The following is a 15,435-nucleotide window of genomic DNA, read 5'->3' on the forward strand; positions in this document are numbered from 1 at the left end:
AAAATGTAGGGGGTAGAAGTAGATTAATTCCTGGCACTATAAAGCAGGGTAAACTCCCAGCAAATCAAGAGATCTAAATATCAAAAAGGGGGAAAAAAGAGAAACTTAACAAGTACTATGAGAAAACATGAGTGAATTCCTTTATAACCTTGGAATTGAGATATCAATAACTATGAATCAAAAATCCAGTAGAAATAAGGAGGAAGAAGTCAATTTTCTGTAGGACTAAGGCAGTATTCACAAAGATACAGGAAAATTACAAACGAGATATTTGCAACTATATCACAAACTAATAACCATAAAGAGCCTAAAAGTTGAGATGAGAATATAAGTAACACTACATTGAGATACCACTTCATACCAATCGGACAGAAATCCAACAAGATATTAAAATATTCTATTGGCAAGACTGGAAAAACAAGGACTCTCACATTGCTGCTGAAAATGTGAAGCAGTACAACTCTTATAGGAGGGGACTGAGCAATGTCCATGTGTAATCTCTGCATATCCCATAAGACCCAGACCCTTGCTTCTATCCTAAAGATACATTGGTAAAATTATAAAATGTGGTATGCACAAAAATTTTAAAAATACTATAAGTGCAGCAGACTGGAAACAATCCAGATGTCCAGCATAAACTGGTTTAATTAGCATATTTATGTAACTGGAACATTGTGCAGCTGTATACTTCTATAGAGTGATCTTCATGATAGGTTAAATGAAAAAATAGGTAAGTGGAAAATAATATGTATATTATGCTAACATTTGTGAAAGGAAGAGAGGAATACTATATATACCTATAATTTCAAAAAGAAAGTGAAACAACATTTGGGAGAGAGCAAGGATGGAAGGTAGTTATCTTTAGTTGAACCTTGTTTTATATTTTTACTTTGGATCCATGGAGATACTTTACATGTTGACTTTTATTTTTAAAAAGAAGGCAAAGGGAAAATAGCAATCCTAATATCAAAACCAGTGAATTTGATTCACCATCAGCTTATTACATAACAATGTAAAGAAGAATAATTTCAAATGATGTTAAAATATTTTGACATAGTAGTAGGAGAGCTATATCTCAAGGACAGAGAAATACAGAGAAATCTATGCTTGCTTCCAAACTCAAAATGAAAAAATTTTTGATAGAACCTTTTACGGAGCTTTCCAGAGTACCAGCTTATTCTGAAAATTTGATAAGTAAAGGAACAAAGGTAAGCATTTATAATTTTTACACACACGCACACTACAAATCAGTGAAGAAAGAATATAGAGCTACTATAGTTTTCCTTTTTTCAAGTCTTGAGACTATAATTGATATTTAATATTTCCTTCAGATACTTATTTCATGTTCCCTTTGCTAACAGCATCGCAGATTATGTTCCCTTCGTCCCTTTTTTGGTCCATGATTTTATTATAAAAATAAATAGGGCTTCCCTGGTGGCGCAGTGGTTGAGAGTCCGCCTGCCGATGCAGGGGAAGCGGGTTCGTGCCCCGGTCTGGGAGGATCCCACATGCCGCGGAGCGGCTGGGCCCGTGAGCCATGGCCGCTGGGCGTGTGCATCCGGAGCCTGTGCTCCGCAACGGGAGAGACCACAACAGTGAGAGGCCCACATACCGCAAAAAAATAATAAAAATAAATAAATAAATAAATAATTCCTGCTCTCAAAAGCCAAAGTGGAAAACCTGAGACTTCACGTAGGATCAAGTAGAGTACTCAGAGGATTTTACTTAAGTTGTGGGGAAATTTTGCCATAGACTAAGCCCTACTCTGAGGCCACCTGACAAAGCTTAAAAGTGTACCTCAAAAGGATCAAACTTTCCAAATAATGGCATCTCAAACAAAGAAAAAATATTTATAGGCATACAAAAATATGCAGCACCTAATGGAAAAATTTATGTCTGGTATCCAATAAAAAAGTATTAGGCATCCAACATCCATTAATGAGAAGAACTCAGCTAAGAGGGAAAGAAGGAATTTCCTCAAGCAATAAAGAGTATCTGAAAAGCCAACAGCTAACATCATACTTAATGGTGAAAGACCTACTACCAGGAACAACAGAAAGATGTCTGGTCTCAACATTTATACTAAGCATTGTATTAGAGGCTCTGGCCAGTGCAGGGGGAGGGGGAAATATCCAGATTGAAAGGGAAGAAATAAAACTACATTAACATGTGAATATATGAAAAAAATCCAATGGCATCTACAAAAAAAGCTACTAGAACTAATAAGTGAGTTTAGTGAGGTTGCAGGATAAGGATTAGTATACATAAATTATTTTCTATGTACTAGCAATGAACAACCTAAAACTTGAATTTTAAAAATAGCACTTAGAACACCTTCAAGATCCTTAGATACTTAGTGACAAATCTAGAAAAAGTGCAAGGTATATACCACGAAAATTAAAGAATACTGCCAAGAGAACTTAAAGAAGACCTAAATAAGCGGGGGGAGAGAGAGACTATGTTAAGAGATTGGAAGACTTCATACTATTAAGGTGTCAGTTCTTTCCAAATTGACTTGTAGATGAAATGGAATTCCAACCAGAATATCAGGAAGCTTTTAGCTTTTTGTGTATGTGTGTGGAAACTGATTCTAAAATACACGTGGACATGCAAAGGACATGAAACAGGAAAAACAACTTTGAAAAATAATAACAAAGTTGAAGGGCATGGACTACCTGACTTTGAGACTTATTATAAAGCTAAACTAATTCAAGATTGTGTGTTATTGTAATCAAGATAGACAAATAGGTCAGTGGAACAGAAAAGAGTTCAGAAATAGACTCAAACATGTATATGGACAACTGATTTGTGGCAAAGGTGCAAAGGTGGCTTAATGGATAAAGGTCTTTTCAACAAATAGTGCTAGAAGAAATGAATATGCATATGCAAAAAAGCTTTGGTTTATACCTCACACCATATTAAAAATAACTAAAATTTATCATAGATATAAAATGTAAAACCTAAAACCATAAAACTTATAGAACTTTGGGTTAGGCAAAAATTTCTTGGGCATTATACTGAAATTTAAAGAACAATATGATAATTCATGAAAATTGAAAATTTCTGTTCTTCAACAGACACTTAAGAAAATGAAAAGGTTAGCCACCAACTGGGAAAAATACTTCCCAGTCATACTTGATAAAGGATTTTAATATGAAAAGAATTTTCAAAACCCAATAATATACTCCAATTTAAAAATGAGGCTTCCCTGGTGGCGCAGTGGTTGAGAGTCCGCCTGCCGATGCAGGGGACACGGGTTCGTGCCCCGGTTCGGGAAGATCCCACATGCCGCGGAGCGGCTGGGCCCGTGAGCCATGGCCACTGAGCCTGTGTGTCCGGAGCCTGTGCTCCGCAAGGGGAGAGGCCACAACAGTGAGAGGCCCGCATAACGCAAAAAAAAAAAAAAAAAAAAAATGAGCAAAAGATTTGAACAAATATATAACCAAAGAACATATACAGATGTCAAATAAATGCGTCTAAAGATATTCAACGTCATTAGTTATTAGAGAAATGCAAATTAAAACATAAGTAAATATTATTCCACCTATTAGAATAGTTAGCATTTAAAAAGCTGAATATACCACATGTTGTAAAGGATGAGGAAACACTGAATCTCATACATTGCTAATGGGAATTTAAATAATACAAACACTTTGGAAAGCATTTTGACAGTTTTAATTTAAAAGTTAAACATACAAAAATAGGAACCAGAGTCTCATAACCTAATACTTCAAATGTCAAGGAAACAATTAAAAAATTCTTATACTGAGAACCAGGAAAATCTAAATGTGAGTGGGAACAAACAACAGATGTAATTGTCTGATAATGAGTTAAAGCTGCTGTCGTAAAAATGCAACAAGCATTTGAAAACACTTGAATCAAATGAGAGAGAAAGATTGAGAGGGAATATCAGGAAAGAAAGAAAAGATAGAAGAAATAACCAAATATAAATATTAGAACTGAAAAATACAATAACTAAATTTTTAAAATCACTGGGATGGGCACAGTAGCAGAATGGAGATGACAAAGAAAGTAATCAATTAACTTGAAGATATATCAAAAGGAATTATCCATTCTGAACAACAGAGAGAAAATAGATGATTGAAAAAAAAATGTGGAAGCTCTTAGACCTTAGGGACAACAATGAAAGATCTAACATTCGTATCAGAATCCCAGAAGGAGAGGAGAAAAAGCATAGCTGAAAATATATTTGAAGAAAGAGGGTTTAAAAACTTCTCAAGTTTGGGACTTCCCTGGTGGCACAGCGGTTAAGAATCTGCCTGCCAATGCAGGGGACACGGGTTCGAGCCCTGGTCCGGGAAGATCCCACATGCTGCGGAGCAACTAAGCCTATGCACCACAACTACTGAGCCTGTGCTTTAGAGCCCACAAGCCACAACTACTGAGCCCGTGTGCCACAACTTCTGAAGCCCGCACACCTAGAGCCTGTGCTCCACAAGAGAAGCCACCACAATGAGAAGCCTGGGCACCACAATGAAGAGTATCCCTCACTCACCACAACTAGAGAAAGCCCGCATGCGGCAACAAAGATGCAACACAGTCAAAATAAATTAAAATAAATAAATTTAAAATACTTTAAAAAAACTTCTCAAGATTGACAAAAGACATAAACCTACAGATTCAAGAAGATGAGTAAATATTATATAGACTAAATCCAATGAAATTCACATCTAGATACACCATATTCAAATTTCTGAAAGCTAAAGACAAAAAAAAAAAAATCTTGAAAGCACCCAGAGAGAAATGAAACCTATATAACAAGGTTTCTCAACTCTGTCAAATAATTATTATTGTGGGGGGCTACTATATTATTATTGTAGGCTATTTTGCAACATCCCTAGCCTCCATCCACTAGAAACCAGTCGCAACTCTTAGTTGTGACAGCCCAAAATGTCTCCAGGCATTTCCAGATATTCCCTTGGGTGAAAAACTGTTCTCAGTTGAGAACCATTGCTGTAGAACAACAGTCATTCAAATGCCAGTGCGTTTCTCATCAGAAATCATGAAGACCAGGGAAGTAGCCCAAATTTTTTGATCTAAAAGAAAAATGATAAAAGGAAGGAACTTTCAACCCAATATTCTACAACCAGTAAAAATCCAGTAAAAATATCCTTCAGGAAGGAAAGTAATATATCTGACATTCTCAGATGAAGGAAAATCAGAATATATCACCAGATCTGCTCTAAAAAATGCATAAAGAAATTTATCCAAAAAGAAAATTATAACAGAAGAAAACTTGGAACATTAACAATGAAGAAAGAGCAAGAAAATGGTAAATATATGGGCACACATAATAGACTATCCTCTTTTAACATTTTAAAATCATGTTTGTCTGAAAATATTGCCTCATATGGTTCTTGAAATATGTAAAGGTGAGTTTTAAGACAACTGTATTATAAAGGGGAGAGTATAAAGTAACCTAACAGTAATGTTTCTACAGTCCACTTGAACTGGTAAAAGTTGATATTAGTAGTATAATATTACTAATAATATAATATCCTATATATATATAATTAGAAATTACACGAAGGGATATACTCAAAAGATACAAGTCCAAAGAAAATGTTCAAATAATCCACAGGCAGACAACACAGGGAAACCGAGGCACAAAAAACAAAGGGTACAAACAGAAAACAAACGATAAAATGTCAGACTTTAAATCCTAACATGTAATTAGTTACATTAAATATAAATGACCTGGGCTACCCTGGTGGTGCAGTGGTTAAGAACCCGCCTGCCAATGCAGGGGACACAGGTTCGAGCCCTGGTCTGGGAAGATCTCACATGCCACAGAGCAACTAAGCCTGTGTGCCACAACTACTGAGCCTGCGCTCTAGAGCCCACGAGCCACGACTACTGAGCCCCCATGCCACAACTACTGAAGCCTGCGCACCTACAGCCTGTTGTGCTCTGCAACAAGGGAAGCCACCACAATGAGAAGCCCACACACCACAACAAAGAGTAGGCCCCACTCGCCGCAACTAGAGGAAGCCTGTGCACAGCAATGAAGATGCAATGCAGCCAAAAAAATAATAATAAAATTAATTTTTAAAAAGTGTTCTTTGTTGAAAACATTTCCTAAATAAATAAATGGCCTAACCATCACTTATAATTTCACTCAGAAGTGAAATTGCTGGCTCTTTTCATGCCTAGCATAGCCATGGCTCATGGTCCCAAGAAGCACCTGAAGCGCATATCAGCTCCAAAGCATTGGATGCTGGATAAACTGGTGTGTTTGCTCCTCATCCATCTACGAGTCCCCACAGGCTGAGGGAATGTCTCCCCCTAATCATTTTCTTAAGGAACAGACTTAAGTATGCCCTAACGGGAGATGAAGTAAAGAAGATATGCATGCAGTGTTTTATTAAGATTGATGGCAAGGTCCGCACTGATATAACCTACCCCACTGATTTTATGGATGTCATCAGCATTGACAAGACTGGAGAGCATTTTCGTCTGATCTATGACACCAAGGGTCGCTTTGCTATTCATCATATTACACCTAAGGAGGCCAAGTATAAGTTGTGCAAAGTGAGAAAGATCTTTGTGGGGACAAAAGGAATCCCTCATCTGGTGCCCCATGATACTTGCACCATGTGCTACACTGATCCCTTCATCAAGGTGAATGACACCATTCAAATTGATTTGGAGACTGGCAAGATTACTGACTTCATCAAATTTGACACTGGTAACCTGTGCATGGTGACTGGAGGTGCTAACCTGGGAAGAATTGGTGTGATCACTAACCAAGAGAGACATCCTGGTTCTTTTGATGTAATTCATGTGAAAGACGCCAATGGCAACAGCTTTGCCACCCGGCTCTGCAAAGTTTTCGTTATTGGCAAAGGCAACAAACCATGGATCTCTCTTCCCCGTGGAAAGGGTATCCACCTTATCACTGCTGAGGAGAGAGACAAGAGACTGGTGGCCAAACAGAGCAGTGGATAAAATGATCTCTAGGTGACATGATTGGAAAAGTCTTCGTACTTAATTAAAGATGCCACATTTTTTAAAAAAGTGAAATTGCTGGATCATATGGTTTTTATTCTTTTTTTACATGAGCATTTACCAGCTGTAAGTTTCCTTCTTTATGGTGCTTTAGCTGCTTCCCAGTTTTGTTGTGTTGGGTTTACATTTTCATTTATTTCAAAGTATTTTCTCATTTTCTTGTGATTTCTTCTTTGACCCATTGGTTGTTTAAGACTATTGTTTAATTTCCACATATTTGTCAATTCCCCACATTTCCTTCTGTTACTCATTTCTAACTTAAATTCCATTATGACGAGAATATTCTTTGTATGATTTAAATCCTTTTAAATTTATTGAGACTCGTTTTCTAGCCTAAAATATGGTTTATCCTAGCAAAAATTGCATATATACTTGAGGAAAATGTGTATTTTGCTCTTATTGGTTGGAGTTTAGATTCTATATATGTCTGTTAAGTCTAGTTGGTTATGTTGTTTAAATCCTCTGTTTCCTTGATGGTCTTCTGCCCAGTTGTTTTATCCATTATTGAAAGTGAACTGTTGATATCCCCAAGCATTATTGTTGAATTATCTATTTCTCCCTTTAATTTTGCTTCATATATTTTGACATTTTGTCTTTAAGTTTATCCATGTTGCAGGTGTCAGAATTTCCTTCATTTTAAAGTCGGAATAATATTACATTATATGTATCTGCCACATTTTGTTTATTCATTCATCTAGTGCTGGACACTTGGGTTGCTGGGTTACGTGCATATATGTTTTTTTTTGTTTTGTTTTTGGCTGTGTCAGGTCTTAGTTGCAGCATGCAGGATCTTCATTGAGGCATGGGGGCTCTTTGTTTTGGCATGTGGGCTTCTTTCTAGTTGTGGAGCACAGGCGCCAAGGCATGTGGGCTCTGTAACTATGGCACGTGGGTTCCAGAGCCCATGGGCTCTATAGTTCGCAGCACACAGCCTCTCTAGTTGAGGTGCGTGAGCTTAGTAGTCGTGGCATGTGGGCTTAGTTGCCCCATTGCCCTGTGACATGTGGGATCTTAGTTCCCTGACTAGGGATCGAACCCACATCCCCTGCATTGGAAGGTGGTTTCTTTACCATTGGACCACCAGGGAAGTCCCTGCATATATGCTTCTAATTGTATGTTTTCTTGATTGGATTGATGCTTTTTAATTATAGAATGTACCTTTTTGTCTCTGATAATTTTGTCTTAATGTATGTTTTATCTGGTAGTAGTATAGCCCCTCCAGTTTTGTTTTTCTGCTGTTTGCATGGTATATCTTCTTTTCTGTCCTTCAGTTCTGAAATTTTATCTTTGAATCTTAAATGTCTCTTGTATTCAGCATATAGTTGAATCATATTTTTTAATTCTCTGCTAACCTCTACTTTTAATTGGAGTGCTTAATCTATTTACTTTTACTATACTCATGAGAAAGAACTTCCATTTTGTTATTTGTTTTCTATGTCTTACATCTTTTTTATCCCTCTATTCCTCCATTACAGCCTTCCTTTGTGTTAGACATTTTTCTATCATGTCATTGTAATTCCATTGTCATTTTTTAGTACTTTATTCAGCTATTTTTTGTGGGGATTGCAATAAATATCTTTATTTATAATGGTCTGTTTCAAATTAATGGCAATTTAATTACAATTTTATCTAAAAACTTGCTTCTCTACAGTTCCATTTTCTTCTTTCTCTCATGCTGTTATTGTCATACAAATTACATCTTTATATATAGCACACTGATCAAAAATGTATTTGTAACTCTTGCTTTATGCAGTTGTCTTCTACATGAAATAGGAGGGAAAAAAGAGTTACAAACAAAATGTACGTTTATATTGTCTTTTATATTTGCCTATGTAGTTACCTTTCACTGGATATAGAATTCTTGGTTAGCACTATTTTTCCTTCGGCACTTTTAATATATCGTCACACTGCCTTCTGGAAGTTATTGTTTGTGATAAGAAAACAGCTGTTAGTCTTGCTGAGGATCCCTCGTACATGTTGAATTTCTTCTTCCTTGCTGCTTTCATGATTCTCTCTTTATGTCTTAGCTTTTGACAGTTTATGGTGTCTCTGAATGTGGATCTCTTTAATGAATGTGTAGATTTGTTTTTCACTGAATTTGGGAATTTTCAAACATTATTTCTTGAAATACTCTTTCTGCCCTGTTCTCTTGCATCATCTTCTTTTTTAAAATTATTATGTAAGTTTCAGGTATACATTATAATTCAACATCTCCATACACTAAAAAGTGGTCACTTCCAAAAATGTAGCTGCAATCCATCACCTTACAATTGACTGCCTTCACCCATTGGCCCACCCTCCAGCCCACTTCTCCTCTGGTAATCACCAATCTATTCTCTGTATCTGTGTTTTTATTTTGTTTTGTTCATTTTTTGTTTTGCTTTTTGTTTTTGAGTTTCCACATATGAGTAACAATTATATGGCATTTGTCTTTTTCCTTCTGACTTATTTCACTTAGCACAATAGCCACCGTGGTCTATCCATGTTGTCAGAAATGGCAGAATTTCATTCTTTTTTATGACTGAGTAGTATTCCTATAAATATATATACCCCATATCTTCTTTATTCATTCATCCATCAACGGAGACAGGTAATTTCTATATCTTGACTTGTATATAATGCTGCAGTAAACATAGCATGCACATATATTTTCAAGTTAATGCTTTTGTATCCTTCAGATAAATACCCAGAAGTGGAATACCTGTATCATACGACAGTTCTATTCTTAATTTTTTTTTTTTTTTTTTTTGCCGTATGTGGGCCTCTCATTGTTGTGGTCTCTCCCGTTGCGAAGCACAGGCTCCGGACGCGCAGGCTCAGCAGCCATGGCTCACGGGCCCAGCCGCTCCGCGGCATGTGGGATCTTCCCGGACCGGGGCACGAACCCGTGTCCCCTGCATCGGCAGGCGGACTCTCAACCACTGCGCCACCAGGGAAGCCCTATTCTTAATTTTTTGAGGAACCTCTATACTGTTTCCCATAGCAGCTGCACCAATTTACAGTCCCACCAGCAGTGTGCAAGAGTTCCGTTTTCTTCACATCCTTTCCAACACGTTACTTTTTGGTTTTGATAATAACCATAATAACAGGTGCAAGATAAACTTTCATTGTGGTTTTGATTTGCATTTCCCTAATAATTAATGATGTTGAACCTCTTTTCATGTGCCTGTGGCCATTTTTATGTCTCCTTTGGAAAAGAAGACCCCTATCAATCAGCCTGTCCAGATATTCTGGGGGAGGCTCTCCATACTCTTTCCTTCCCAAGGAAGTAGTAGACAACTGTGATTTTTGCCCACTCACTCTTCTTGAGCTGAGGGTGGGGAGTTATGGTGTCTACCAAAACAAACCATTGTCTGTTTTCCCCCAGTTGGATAGATTGTGTCATACCTGTCAGACCTCTAAGACTGTTATGTAAAATGTCAGTTCTTTGGGTAGCCCCAGCAAAGTTGGAGTATTGAATGCATGGATCAACTCTTTCCTTCCCCACAGTGAAGTTGAGGGCTGGGATTTCTCATCTGCTCACTTTGCTGAACAGAGGCAAGGATCTATGGTGTCTACCAGCCAAAGCCACCATCTCCATTTTCCACTGGGTGACTAGACTTTGCTGGACTGTCGGAGCTCCATGACTGGCAAGACAGTAGCCAGTATTTTGGGGGAGGTCCCTAGAGTGCAGGATGTATGAACTATCTGCTTTCCTCCCCTGTGTGAGGCTGGTAGCTAGGGGGTTTCTCACTGATCATTTGGTATTGCACCAGGGACTGAGACTTTGGCAGGAGGGTGTCCCATATCTCCCTACAAGTTTTGGTCAGTCGGGTTTTGCATTTTCTTGGTGTGCAGAAGCCTGTCAATTAGTTTCTATATTTCTCACAAAGAGAATTTTTCCATGAATTGCAGAATCATTGGGTTTGTTGGGGAAAAAAGTGTCCAGGACATCCTGTTCCAGCATATTGCTGACATTCCATTTATATGTATCTTGTTTTTCTTTCTTTTTTTTTTTTTTTTGCAGTATGCGGGCCTCTCACTGTTGTGGCCTCTCTTGTTGTGAAGCACAGGCTCCGGACGCACAGGCTCAGCAGCCATGGCTCACAGGCCCAGCCGCTCCGCAGCATGTGGGATCTTCCCAGACTGGGGCATGAACCCATGTCCCCTGCATTGGCAGGCGGACTCTCAACCACTGCGCCACCAGGGAAGCCCCATTTTTATGTATCTTAAACTTCTTTATATTTTCCCAAAGGTCACTGGGGATCTCTTCTTTCAGTCTTTTTCTGTCTGTGCTTCATTTTTCCTGGCATGTTTTTAAGTTCACTGATTTTTTTCTTCTATTGTGTTTAATCTCCAATAAAATTTTCTTCTTGGATAGTTTTCTTTTCTAGAAGTTCCATCTTGTTCTCTTATATATCTTCCATTTCTGTTCTCGTTATGTTTATGGTTTTAAAAGTCTTCAGTATATCGAGTATAACAGCTTCTTTAATGATGTTATACTAATACCATTTTCCCTGCCATTTCAGTCTGGGCCAACATGTTGATTTTTCCTGGTCTTTTGTCACATTTTTCTACTTCATCATATAGACACTGGACATTGTGAAATTTACATTGTTAAATGGTGCTTATTGTTATTCTTTTAAAGTGTTGAGCTTTGCTCTGCAGGCAGTTACATTACTTGCAAGTTGGCTTGATTCTTTTGAAGCTTTTAAAAAGCAGTTTAGGATAGGTCTGAAGTGTTTGCTTTACAGATAGTTTAGCTCTACTGCTAATACATAACTCTTCTGGGCTACCTAATAAATAGTATGGGTGACCATCCCATCAGGGTCAGAATTAGAACATATCTTTGCTCTGTATCAGCTCTGGGCATTTTCCAACCAGTGGCTCCTTAATTACTCTTTGCCTGGTCTTGTAGGATCACACCCTACTTCTTTTAGGAAAGATTAAAAAGTATTCTTTTGTACATTTCTGAAACTCTTCTCTATATAGCTCCCTCCTCAACATAACTACCCTGCAACTTGCAGGCATGTCAGTCTCATGATCCTCATCTTCTCAACACAGTAACAGCAGGATGCTCTCTCTATTTGGGGCCACCTTTCTCATTATCCAGAATGTGTCTCTAGGTGGAAAGTTGGTGTGATCATGTTGCTGACTTCATTTGTTTCTCTCTGTCAGGGATCAGGTCCTGTCCAAACCTGTTATTCCATCATGACTCCAAAGGAATTCCATATTTTTTGCCCCTGCTGATGTTATGGGGAAGGAATACTGTCATACATTAATGATGAGAGTGTAAATTTACTTTTTCAAAATTTGGCATAAGCTGTTAATATAAAAAAGTACACATAATTTGATTTAGCAGTCTAATCTGTAGGAATATATTCTATGGAAATAAAAAACCAACATGCAAAAATAAGCATATAAGGATATTTATTGCACTGCTTTTCAGCAACAAAGTAATAACCTGAAAGGAAAGGATAAAGAAGATGTGGTACATATATACAGTGGAATATTACTCAGCCATAAAAAAGAACAAAATTGTGTCATTTGCAGAGATGGGAATGGACCTAGAGACTGTCATACTGAGTGAAGTTAAGTCAGAAAAACAAATTTGGTATATTAATGCATATATGTGGAATCTAGAAAGATGGTAAAGATTATCTTATTTGCAAAGCAGAAATAGAGACACAGACCTAGAGAACAAATGTATGGATACCAAGGGGGAAGTGCGGGTGGGATGAATTGGGAGATTGGGATTGATATATATATACACTACTATGTATAAAATAGATAACTAATGAGAACCTACCGTATAGCACAGGGAATACTACCTGGTGCTCTGTGGTGACCTAGAAATGAGAAGGAAATCCAAAAAAGAGGGGATGTATGTATATGCATGGCTGATTCACCTTGCTGTATAGCAGAAACTGACACAGCAGTGTAAAGCAACTATACTCCAATAAACACACACACACACACACACACACACATACATACCATAAAACAAAAAACAAACAAAAAGCCCCACAAATGACCATGAATTTAAAAATCTCCTTGTTGTACACTGCAAACAAACAAAAAAGAAAAAGAAAGAAATAACCTGAATACCCAGCTTGGGGGGAATGGGTAGGATAAATCATGGCATTGCTGTTACAATGTTCCTGTTTTATTGTAGGCATTTTTAATAAGAAAAGCAAGGTGCACAACAGACATACCAATCAAATGCAATGTGCAGACCTCATTTAAATCCTACTCAAATAAACCAACTATAATTAATAAAATTTGTAAAATAAGTCAGCTGTTCAAGATACACACTGAAATATGTAGAGGGCAAATGACATAATATACTGGCTTGGCTTTAAAATATCCTAGCCAAAAGTATTTGGAAGATGAAACAAGAAAGGCAAAAAAGGCACATATTAAAAATATGTGGTAAGTTCATGGCTGTTCATTTTACTGTTCTATTTTTGTATACATTTGAAATTTTCTACAATAAAAAGTTAAGAGAGGGACTTCCCTGGTGGTGCAGTGGATAAGACTCTGCGCTCCTAATGCAGGGGCCCGGGTTCAATCCCTGGTCAGGGAACTAGATCCCACATGCATGCTACAACTAAGAGTTTGCATGCCACAACTAAGGAGCCAGTGAGCCGCAACTAAGGTGCCCGCCTGCTGCAACTAAGACCTGGTGCAACCAAATAAATAAATAAAAGTATTTTTTTAAGTTTAAACAAAATAAAGCAAGTTACAGATAAATGGGTACTTATCCCGTTAAAACATACTCTTATTACATTCAGGTGTGGGCCATATTTGAAAACAGAAGGAAACAACAAAAAATAAAAACCAAAGTTTTAACAGTAGATGGTTGGGAGATAGTGAAGGTGATTTATTTTTTAATTTTTTGCACTATTTCTTTGGTATGGCATAAACTTTAATATGGAATGTTGTAAGAGGAATGTAATGATTTTTGAAAAGAATTATATGCATGTAAGGGAAATAAAGCTTAATTTTGAACAGTTATGATGGTATCAATATATCTTAAAGTAGCAACTAAACCAGTATTGCAGCCATGACTTCCATTTGTCTTTAATAATCCTTTGATTAGTGTACATTCCTATCCCCTCTCACTACCTTAAAAGGTAAACCCTAAGTTTTAAAATTTGATTTATGAAATAAACATAACAGTGCTGAGATAATTAGCATTCATTCAAGTTTCTCCTGTTAAACAATCTTGTAACAACAGCATCAAGAATAAAAATCTGGGCTTCCCTGGTGGCGCAGTGGTTGAGGGTCCGCCTGCCGATGCAGGGGACGTGGGTTCGTGCCCCGGTCCAGGAGGATCCCACATGCCGCAGAGCGGCTGGGCCTGTGGGCCATGGCCGCTGAGCCTGTGTGTCTGGAGCCTGTGCTCCACAACGGGAGAGGCCACAGCAGTGAGAGGCCCGCGTACCGCAGAATAAATAAATAAATAAATAAAAACCTTACTAAATTGATCTAGATGACAGAGTAGGGAAACGATTGTGAAAATTTAAGCTAGAAGGATTGTCCCTGTATAGTTTAGTGACTGATTGTAGAACAGAAAAGCATTATGCCACCCACTAAATTTAAATAACTGCAATTATGCCTTAAATTTCCTCTTATAATTATTCCTTTTGGTCAAGAATAGATTTCTCGAAGTGTGTTCACAACACAAAATATTAAGTATTATGGAATAGAAGGGATTCATGGTCAGGAATGGGAAACAGTGCGTTAAACAAAGGTAATATTTTCTTTATTGCGGGACTTCTTACAGTTTTTTAATTTGGCTTGTTCAAAGTGGAATTCATTAAACCAATAAGAAAATTTGGTTATGCATGGCCTTATATGCAATGAGGCAGAACACTTCTTCTCCAAAGGTATTTTGGAGATTATTATTTCTTGAATGTATCTTAGGACAATCTGGTTCTGGGTATTTTCTGCAAAAGGCTGCTAACATGCATATATATTACTTGTCAGAGGTATTATCAATAACCTATTATCATTGTAGCACATAACATTCTACTTACATTCCATTATTTACATTTTCTTTAAATTTAGTTGGGCAATAATGGTAGTCCCTGAATTGTAAACAACTGACCAATGATGGCATAGTTTGTCTAATCTGAGTGGAGAATGCATGATTGCATTGGCATCACCATGGTTACACTAATGATTCAGAGTGTTCTAATGGTTCTCAATCACACTTATCCTTTTTGTTATTGTTGTTTAAAAAATGGTGTATTAACATTTAGATTATAATTTTGTAATATATTTGTAAAACCAGTGTTTTTTAGAGTGGGGATAGTGAATATTAAGTTGTGAAGCAACTAAGTGGGCTGCAGTGTTCATTACAGACTATGTAATAGAAAACAGCAGAGTGCCTCGCATACGGAAAAGTATTGTCTTGCGAAA

At 37.4% G+C, this 15,435-nt stretch overlaps 1 pseudogene across 1 annotated transcript; it reads left to right on the top strand.

Moving 5' to 3' along the window:
- Positions 1–6,181: 6,181 nt before the first annotated feature.
- Positions 6,182–6,969, top strand: LOC308605582 (small ribosomal subunit protein eS4-like; annotated as a pseudogene). Its single transcript has one exon. The product of its transcript is annotated as a small ribosomal subunit protein eS4-like (transcript).
- Positions 6,970–15,435: the final 8,466 nt, after the last annotated feature.

This window comes from Mesoplodon bidens, assembly GCF_964165515.1.
Source record: "Mesoplodon bidens genome assembly, chromosome: 18".
Classification (NCBI taxonomy): Eukaryota; Metazoa; Chordata; class Mammalia; order Artiodactyla; family Ziphiidae; genus Mesoplodon; species Mesoplodon bidens.